General features: G+C 42.3%; 1 pseudogene; it reads right to left on the reverse strand.

The window, feature by feature from the left end:
- Nucleotides 1-3770: 3770 nt before the first annotated feature.
- Nucleotides 3771-9611, reverse strand: part of LOC109894144 (FACT complex subunit SSRP1-like) — a 20097-nt pseudogene continuing 14256 nt past the window's right edge.

Consider the following 9611-nt stretch of genomic DNA (forward strand, 5'->3'; position numbering starts at 1 on the left):
GGTTAAAAAAAAGAAACTATGATTCAGTTAAGTATTAACATTTTAAAAACGGTGACTTTGAAACACTATGCTATTCACGGTGGCGTGGGGAACAAGAAAATACCCTCCCTCTAGCTAGAAACCCGTTGCAGGTTTTGAAAATCACTGTTTGTCTTCCTTTTAATCCTACCCTGTGATGTCACAGAGAAGCATTTTCCCGAGCCTTTCTTCCTATCTTTTATAACCATGCTGTTTTCACGTATGGTTTGGTGCTGGAGATAATGAATAAGGTTGAAAAGTAGCCCTTTAAAAATGAATAATATTTGATTGTATTTATATAGGGCTCTTCCATAGACTGAAAGATACTAGACTAGAGATTAAGGCAGTATCTCTGGATGTTAGATGTAGATATATCTATGTATACAGTATAATAACAATACATTTTAATTGTACAGCTACGTCTTGCTTGTCCTATGTTGCTCTGTGTGTGCTCACTGCTCAATGATTGTCTATAGTGTAATTGTTTTTAATAACCTGCCCAGGGACTGCGGTTGAAAATGAGCCGGCTGGCTAAAACCGGCACTTTTACTGAAACGTTGATTAATGTGCACTGTCCCTGTAAAAAATTAAATGAACTCAAAGGTCTACACTACCGTTCAAAAGTTTGGGGTCACTTAGAAATGTCCTTGTTTTTGAAAGAAAAGCAAAACATTTTGTCCAGTAAACTAACATGAAATGGATCAGAAATACAGTGTAGACACTGTTTTTTTCTGGAATATCTACGTAGGATTACAGAGGCTCATTATCAGAAACCATCACTCCTGTGTTCCAATGGCGCGTTGTACAAGTTAATCCAAGTTTATCCTTTTAAAAGGCTATTTGATCATTAGAAAACCATTTTGTAATTATGTTAGCACAGCTGAAAACTGTTGTCCTAATTAAAGAAGCAATAAAACTGGCCTTCTTTAGACTAGTTGAGTATCTGGTGCATCAGCATTTGTGGGTTCGATTACAGGCTCAAAAAGGCCAGAAACAAAGACTTTCTTCTGAAACTCATCAGTCTATTCTTGTTCTGAGAAATTAAGGCTATTCCATGCGAGAAATTGCTAAGAAACTGAAGATCTCATACAACACTGTGACATACTCCCTTCATAGAACAGCGCAAACTGACTCTAACCAGAATAGAAAGAGGAGTGGGAGGCCCCGGTGCACAACTAAGCAAGAGGACAAGTACATTAGAGTGTTTAGTTTGAGAAACAGACATCTCACAAGTCCTTAAATAGTACCCGCAAAACACCAGTCTCAACGTCAACAATTAAGAGGCGATTCTGGGATGCTGGCCTTCTAGGCAGAATTCCTCTGTCCAGTGTCTGTGTTCTTTTGCCCACCTTAATCTTTTCTTTTTATTGGCCAGTCTGAGATATGGCTTTCTCTTTTCTTTCTAGAAGGCCAGAATCCCGGAGTCACCTCTTCATTGTTCCAAACTTCTTCCATTTGAGAATGATGGAGGCCACTGTGTTCTTGGGGACCTTCAATGCTGCAGACATGTTTTGGTACCCTTCCCCAGATCTGTGCCTCGATATAATCCTGTCTCAGAGCTCTACGGACAATTCCTTCAACCTCATGGATTGGTTTTTGCTGACATGCACTGTCAACTGCGGGACCTTATATAGACAGGTGTGTGCCTTTCCAAATCATGTCCAATCAATTGAATTGACCACAGGTGGACTCCAATCAGGTGGTAGAAACATCACAAGGATGATTAATGGAAACAGGATGCACCTGAGCTCAATTTTGAGTCTCATAGCAAAGGGTCTGAATACTTTATGTAAATAAGCTATTTATGCTTTTTATTTTGCAAAGATTTAAAAATATATATATTTTTTAAACTTGTTTTCACTTTGTCATTATGGGGTATTGTGTGTAGATTGATGAGGATTTTTGATTTATTTAATCATGTTTTAATAAGGCTGTAGCGTAACAAAAAGTGGAAAAAGTCAAGGGGTCTGAATACTTTAAGAATGCACTGTATTTCTGTATTTTGAAAGTTATATATCTTGAACACTTGATTGCTGACATGCAACACATTTTGGCACTATATCAACAATTGACTAATGAAAAAAATACCAAAATATCGTCTTCCTTTACACTTCCTCGGGTTGAGAGCATTGGGCCAGTAACTGAAAGGTCACTGGTTCAAATCCCAGCACTGACTACATAGGTGAACAATCTGCCGATGTGCCTTTGAGCAAGGCACTTATCCATAATTGCTCCTGTAAGTCGCGTTTTATAAGAGCATCTGCTAAATGACTCAAATGTTAAGAAATTGAATGGGCGTTAAATCGGTCAGAGACAGTGTCACGGGGGCGGCGACAGTGTCCTAGTCCAAATTACAAGCACTGTAAGTATTTAAGGTCATGACCCTGTTAAGTATTCAGTACACCATAGCATCCGTCTCTCTCTTAGCCCAGAGGGTTAAGTCCCAAATTACACCCTATAGGCCCTGGTCAAAAGTAGTGCAGTATATAGGGAATAGGGCACCAGTTGGGATGCGCCCAGAGAGTTATATTAGTCATAATGATGATTGTGGCGCCGTTAGAGAATACAGATACTGGGAAGTTCCTTCCAACTTTTTATTAGATTTCCTTAGAAATGGGAGAACGAGAGAGAGGGGGAGAAAAAGAAACAAGGAAGAGAAAGAGAAGAGAAAGCTGGGGGAGAGACAGAGAGAAAGAGATGAAGAGAGAGAAAGGAAATGGACTTCAGTAGATGATAAATAAAACTCATCCACACCTTAAATTAGATTACCTAGTAAGTGGTCTGAGAGGAAGGAGAGAGCTAGAGGGGGTGGAGAGGACAGACAGAAGACGGAGGAGAAGGGGATGGAGAACAGACAATGATAAGGGGAGAGAGAAACAAAAAAGAACGAAGGGCATGATGGAAACGGCGGCAGGTAGCCGAGCGGTTAGAATGTTGGACCAGTAACTGAATGTTTGGTTTGAATACCCGAGCTGACAAGGTGAAAAATCTGTCGATGTGGAAGGCCGACCCTGTAAAACAACACATTTCACTGCACCTCTCCGGTGTATGTGACAAAACAAAATATATCTACTGTATAAATATATATCAACCTAGGGCTAATGTATAGAGAGAAGAGAGTAGGTGCTGTAGATAAACAATATAACTCATATATAGAAGATTGTGTGGTTGGAGAGAGGGGTGTGCAGAGAAACAGAGAGAGGGAGAACAAAAGGGAGTGCGAGAGAGAGAGAGAAAGAACAAGGAAATAGATTTAGAGGTTGGCTGAGAAGGAGAGGGGAGAGAATTGATAGTATGGCTGGAAAGAGAGCGAGGGAGCAGGAGGAGATTGTGTTCCTTTCGAGCGCTTGTCATCAGTATCAGATTACGCACCGGCACTTAAAAGACAGGCCTCCTCCATCCATCTCTCTCTCCTGTCCTCACCGTCGTTCTCACTTCTCATAGTTGACCACACCGTGGCATATTGAAACCACAGCCCTCTTCACTACTCTAACTCAGTCCAACACCACACATCCTTCTAAACCACATTGAATAACCATAGAATGTTTATTGTGCTTCGCTAACAGCAAATGGTTGCTTATGTGTGTGTGTGTGTGTGTGTGTGTGTGTGTGTGTGTGTGTGTGTGTGTGTGTGTGTGTGTGTGTGTTTGTGTGTGTGTGTGTGTGTGTGCGTGTGCATGTGTGTATGAACATGTGTATATGACAGACAGCATTTAAGCCAGTCTGCACCAAAACACTCAAGACATGAAAAAGAGCATTTACTTATAATATTTAATTGAGTAATATTCTGGAAAACTACATTTCACAGTAGGCAAGGGGTTTTACCTGAGTTGTTCACAGCCTAAACCGACAGGCAATGTCATGCACGTGTAGCTGGGAAATATAGTCATCACTGGTCAGGTTATAGGATTTTTGCACTGGGCTAAAATAATTAAATACGGTATTTTGCTTCCTAAGATAAGAGGGATAGTTTTACAATTCCTGGACAGAATATTTTTGAATACGTCGGTATTTATCTTCATACTTGCTTCTTGTACTTTAAAATGTCATATAATTAGCGTGAGAGAAGAACAGAGGGCGGTAAAAGAGTTCACAACCCTTCTCCACACTTTGCCCTCTTTTCCCTCTCCATGTCCTTCCCTCTCTTTCTCTCTCTCTCTCCTCTCAGAGTCAGAACTGGGTGGGGTCGAGGCCACCTCCTCCTCTTGTTCATCTGAACCCTGAGAGAGTGAGATGGAGAAAGAGAGAGGGGGAGAGAGAGAGAGAGAGAGAGAGAGAGAGAGAGAGAGAAAGAGAGAGGGGAAAAGAAGAGGCGTGAACATGAATAAACAAAACAATTGTCTGAAATGCCATACTTGTAGCAAAATGTTTTACATGTGAAGTACAGTGTGTGTGTGCATGGGGCGTGTGCATGTGTGTCCTCACCTTGCGTTTGCCCGTGCCACTGTCTGGAATCTGAGGAGCTCTCTTCGCTGGAGATAAACTCCCTGCTCTTAAAGCTGTCGTTTCCTGTCTCCCTCTCTCTCTCCCTCCACCAGACTTCCCCTTCTTATTCTTCTCATCACTCTTCCCCTTCCTTCTTTTTCCTCACTCTGAACATGTGAAAAAGAGGAAGAGATTATATTCAAGACAGGATAAATAAGCAAACGTTCAGACAAAATTACTTCAAATATGATGCACCTTTTGGTGTTATGATCAGCACATCTCTTCCATGATAACCTATGACACAGACCCAGACTAAGCCTAGTCCTCAATTAAAAAGCATGCTCAATGGAGAATCTCTATTAGAAATGATTTCTAGTCTAGCAGTATGCTTAATCTGGGTCTGGGAAACCATCCCACGTTATATATACTGTCAATTATATACAAGTAGTGCATCAATTGTATCTAAACTCTTAGAAGAAAAAAAATCTGGATAGAACCAAAAAGGGTTGTAGTGCGTTCTTCATATTCATAGGTTGCACCTCCGTCACTCGGCGATGACATAGGGGTGCCACAAAGTGGTGATAAACCCAGTCACTCTGGACAGAGGCTAACTACTGTTTAGTCTAAATTACACTACTGTGCCTGGAAATACAATGACATTGCTAAAGTAGTCAAATATTTAGTAGGAAACAACTTTGTCAGCATTATCATGTCATCAAATGTACTTCACAGATTGCAATGTTGTCATTAGCTAGCAAAGTTTGTCAAAAATATCTAGCAATGCTAACGTTAGCGAGCTAAAATCCGGTGGCCTCTCCTCAATCTTAGCTAGCTAGTTAACGTTGTACTGTATCTAAATGTCACACTCTGACCATGATTTCCGTTGTTTGTTTCTATGTTTTTTTTTGGTCAGGGTGTGATAGGAGTGGGCATTCTATGTTGTATGTCTAGTTTGTCTATTTCTATATGTTTTGGCCTGATATGGTTCTCAATCAGTGGCAGGTGTTTGTCGTTGTGTCTGATTGGGAACCATATTTAGGTAGCCTGCGTTGTATTGTAGTTTGTGGGTTATTGTCTATGTTATGTTGCACGTTAGCTTAGTGTTTCGTTAGCGGTCACGTTCGTCTTGTTGTTTTGTTGAAGTGTTCTTCCTTCAATAAAGAATGTATTCTAACCACGCTGCGCTTTGGTCTACTCCATACGACGATCGTGACACTAAAGTCAATCTGGTGACACCAAAATGATGACAAAAGGTTTTCCTACTAATGATTTGTCTCCTTTTGAATGTCATTGTATCGTTTTTTCTCCTCATCAATCTACACACAATACACCATACGGACCAAGCAAAAACAGGTTTTTAGCCTTTTTTTAGGCTGCAACGTAACAAAATGTGGAAAAAGTGAAGGGGGTCTGAATACTTTCCGAATGCACTGTATGAAGCAAGCATAGAACCCTTTTTGGTTCTATCCAGAGACTTTTTTTGTAAGAGTGTAGTATGTAGGTGTTTAACGGGGACATGATACTGAACTTTTTGGAGGGGGCAGAGGATCCTCTTCCACTCTCTCTGTACTCCCTCATAGTCCTTCTTCGCCTCCTCCACTTTCCCATTCCACTCCTGACAGACAGACAGACAGACAGACAGACAGACAGACAGACAGACAGACAGACAGACAGACAGACAGACAGACGGACGGACGGACGGACGGACGGACGGACAGACAGACAGACTGACAAGGGTAGAGGGAGAGAGAGAAAGGGAGAGACAAAGAGAGGGAGAGACAAAGAGATGGAGAGACAAAGAGATGGAGAGACAAAGAGAGAGAGAGGGAGAGACAAAGAGAGGGAGAGACAAAGAGACGGAGAGACAAAGAGAGAGAGAGGGAGAGACAAAGAGAGGAAGAGGAATCGGGCAGAGAAAAAGAAAGAGATAGTCAAAAGGTCAGAAATGAACTACATTTTTTATAATGAACTACATTTTTTTATTGAAAGGGAGAGCAAAAGAAAGACAAGAGGGAAGGATGAGAGGAGGACAATTGCAATAGTGGTATCTCTCTCTTTCCCTCCCTCTCTCACACCTCTTTCTGCTCCACATCTCCCCAGCCCTCTTGGAGATCTCTGTGATGATATCCCAGGGTGCTCTGCTTTGATGCTATCGCGAATGGTGTTCAGCCACAGGAAATAGGCGCTCATCGGCCTCTTGGGGGCGCCACTGTCTTTCGGCTTCTTCTAGGGAGAGAGCGGGAAGGAGGGAGAGGGGAGAAAAGAGGGAGGGAGAGAGGAAGGGAAGAGGAAGAAAAACAGAGGTGAAGAGAGAGAACATGTAAATAGGAAGGACAGAGAAAGAGAGGAAAGAGGAGAGATGTTGAGAGATAGAAAGGAAGGGAGGAAAGACGGGTTCATTTCAGATGAGCTACTCAGTTTTACCTCTCCTCCCTCTTTCCCTCCATTCCTCCCTCCTTTACCTTGCGTGGTTTCCTCTCCTTCACCAGTTTGGCCTTCTTGACTGGTCTCTTCTTCTTCTCTCTGTCACTGTCTCCCCCTTATTGTCTTATTGTCATACCCAAGAGAGGAGACAGAGAAAGAGAACGTGTGAGAGTGAAAGAAAGGAGGCGAGTCAGAGAGAGGGAGGCAGGAGGAGCAGAGAGAGGGGGAAGTGAAAGAGATTGACTGATAAAAACATTGGAAAAAAGCGGTAAATATAAGGGAGTGATGGATTGAAAACTAATACATACTCTTCTGTTACGTCATCATCCTCCTCTAACGGGTTAAAAGACTCATCTGAAGACAAGACAAACAACTGTGATTGGCCCTGCCTCCTGTCACTCACCACTCTCACCCTGACTGACATTGTTTCAATTATTTGAGTTCCATTTCGTTCCGTTTTTTTTTCTGTGATCCCAATGTGCAGTTACTCTAGAGATAAATCAGGTCAAGCCCAAACTGTGTGATGTAGGAAGGAGTTGTAGTTTCCAACAGGCCAATATTCTACACGGTTTAGTACAGAAAACATGGTAAATAACTACATTGACCATAATACATTGAGAGCCTACTTGTCCGGTCAGGACAGACACCGAGAGGGAGAGAAGAGACAGAAGAATGCGCTATCGAGAGAGGGATAGAGAGCAGTTGCTTCGCAAAGTAATTACAAAAATACATGATATAAGTGAATGATAGTTGGTAGTAAAAGTATGGTCATAAAAGTACGACTTATTAAAAAATGAAGAACTACTAAAATAATGATTTTGTCAGACAGCATAGGCAGCAGCTTTATAGAAACGAGATGACTTGTAAATTAAATAATAAACTAATAAAATAAAACAAATGTAATATACACAACAACTGAAATATTTTATTACCGTTAAGTAATGTGAATAAATTATGGTTAAGCAGTAATGGGCACTACCATCATGGGACTTTTATTCATTGTTTAATTATCTGTTGTTACTTAGCTTAGTAAGTTACTTAGTTCAATCCACATAATTCATAGTGCTTTTAATATTAACAAAAATGATCTAAACCGAAAACAGTGATTATTTTTTAATAATCAAACCGAAACTACATAAATAATCGCTCAGCAATATCTGTCACTCACTGTTCTCACCCTCTGATTGGCCCAGCCTCCTGTCACTCACTGCTTTCGCCTTCTGATTGGCCAAGCCTTCTGTCACTCACCGCTCTCTCCATCGGAGTCATCACTGTCATTGGCCTCCTCTCTGATCTTGCCCTCCTCTTTCATCCTCTCCAGGTAGGCATCGTGCTGGTCCTCGTCTGAGTCCTCCAACATGTCATCTTTACCCTTCATACCCTGACAGGACAAAAATACCCAGCAGTATCATAGTAAATACACAGTAGTATCATAGTAAATACACAGTAGTATCATAGTAAATACATAGTAGTACTGTAGCAATACAAGGCAATATCATTCGTTGTAAAACGCAGACAACCCATGTAAAGATGCTAACTAACTTTGGGAAATATACACAGTGAACAAAATAGAAAATGTTGTCTCACTTACCAAGTTAGGTGTTACTATCATCAGTAATAACGCACACAGATTTAGACTCCTCCCACCCCCACAATTCCATAAGAGAAAGGCAATGCAATTTACACCCCCAATCCTGATCATAACATTCTCCCAAATCACACGCCATGCAGTTTAAAACCAAACCCCCCACCTCTGTACAGGACCAACCTTTTTCTACCGGACCACAACACAGAGAGACAGAGAGGACAGGTCAGTGGACGAAAGGATGAAAGAACATCTAATGAAAGAGGGAAATAGTGGAGTTAGCATCTGGGATGTTTACCTCTTTGAACCCTCTGTTCTGGAAGCTGAGCTTCTCGGCGGTCACAAAGTCAAAACGCTTCCCATACTCCTCTCTGACGGAGAGGTAGAACGAGAGAGAGAGAGAATGGAGTGAAAGACGAGACGTGACAAAGGTGTGTGTATGTAGAAGTGTATGTGTGTGTGTGTGTGTGTGTGTGTGTGTGTGTGTGTGTGTGTGTGTGTGTGTGTGCGTTTCGTGTACGCGTGTGTATCCGTCACCTCTCGATGCTGCTGAAGGGTGAACTGGGTGCCCTGCTTGGTTTCGATCTCAAAGTCGAGGGAGCGCGTGGTGGTGGTGGTGGTGCCTCTGGCGAAGTTAACACACCGACACCTGGATGGATGGATGAAGAAGGAGTAGAGGAAGTAGACATTCACTTTGTCGTCCAACGTAGGCCTGCGAATGAAGGAGTGAAAGAACAGCAACAAAAAGGGGACACTTGAATGTCCCATAAGGACAAATGATGGGCATACAGCACCTCCTGGGAAGCGCAGGTGCACGGGGGGGCTTGTGTATGTGGACAAAACCCCTCTACAGAGGGTAGAGCAGGCCTGACCACGCTTTGTAGGAACACGTTATACACTGGGACTGCAGGGGAGAGAGTTAGAGTTGTATTTCAGAGTGGAAGGAGAGTGTGACAGAGACAGAGCAACATGAACGCTGGCTGTGCGCAGCAGTTGGCCGTCCTATCGCCTCTTTACTCCTGGAAGTGTGTGTGTGTGTGTGTGTGTGTGTGTGTGTGTGTGTGTGTGTGTGTGTGTGTGTGTGTGTGTGTGTGTGTGTGTGTGTGTGTGTGTGTGTGTGTGTGTGTGTGTGTGTGTGTGTGCGTGTGTGTGTGTGTGT

Source organism: Oncorhynchus kisutch, linkage group LG7 (genome assembly GCF_002021735.2).
Source record: "Oncorhynchus kisutch isolate 150728-3 linkage group LG7, Okis_V2, whole genome shotgun sequence".
In the NCBI taxonomy this organism is placed as follows: Eukaryota; Metazoa; Chordata; class Actinopteri; order Salmoniformes; family Salmonidae; genus Oncorhynchus; species Oncorhynchus kisutch.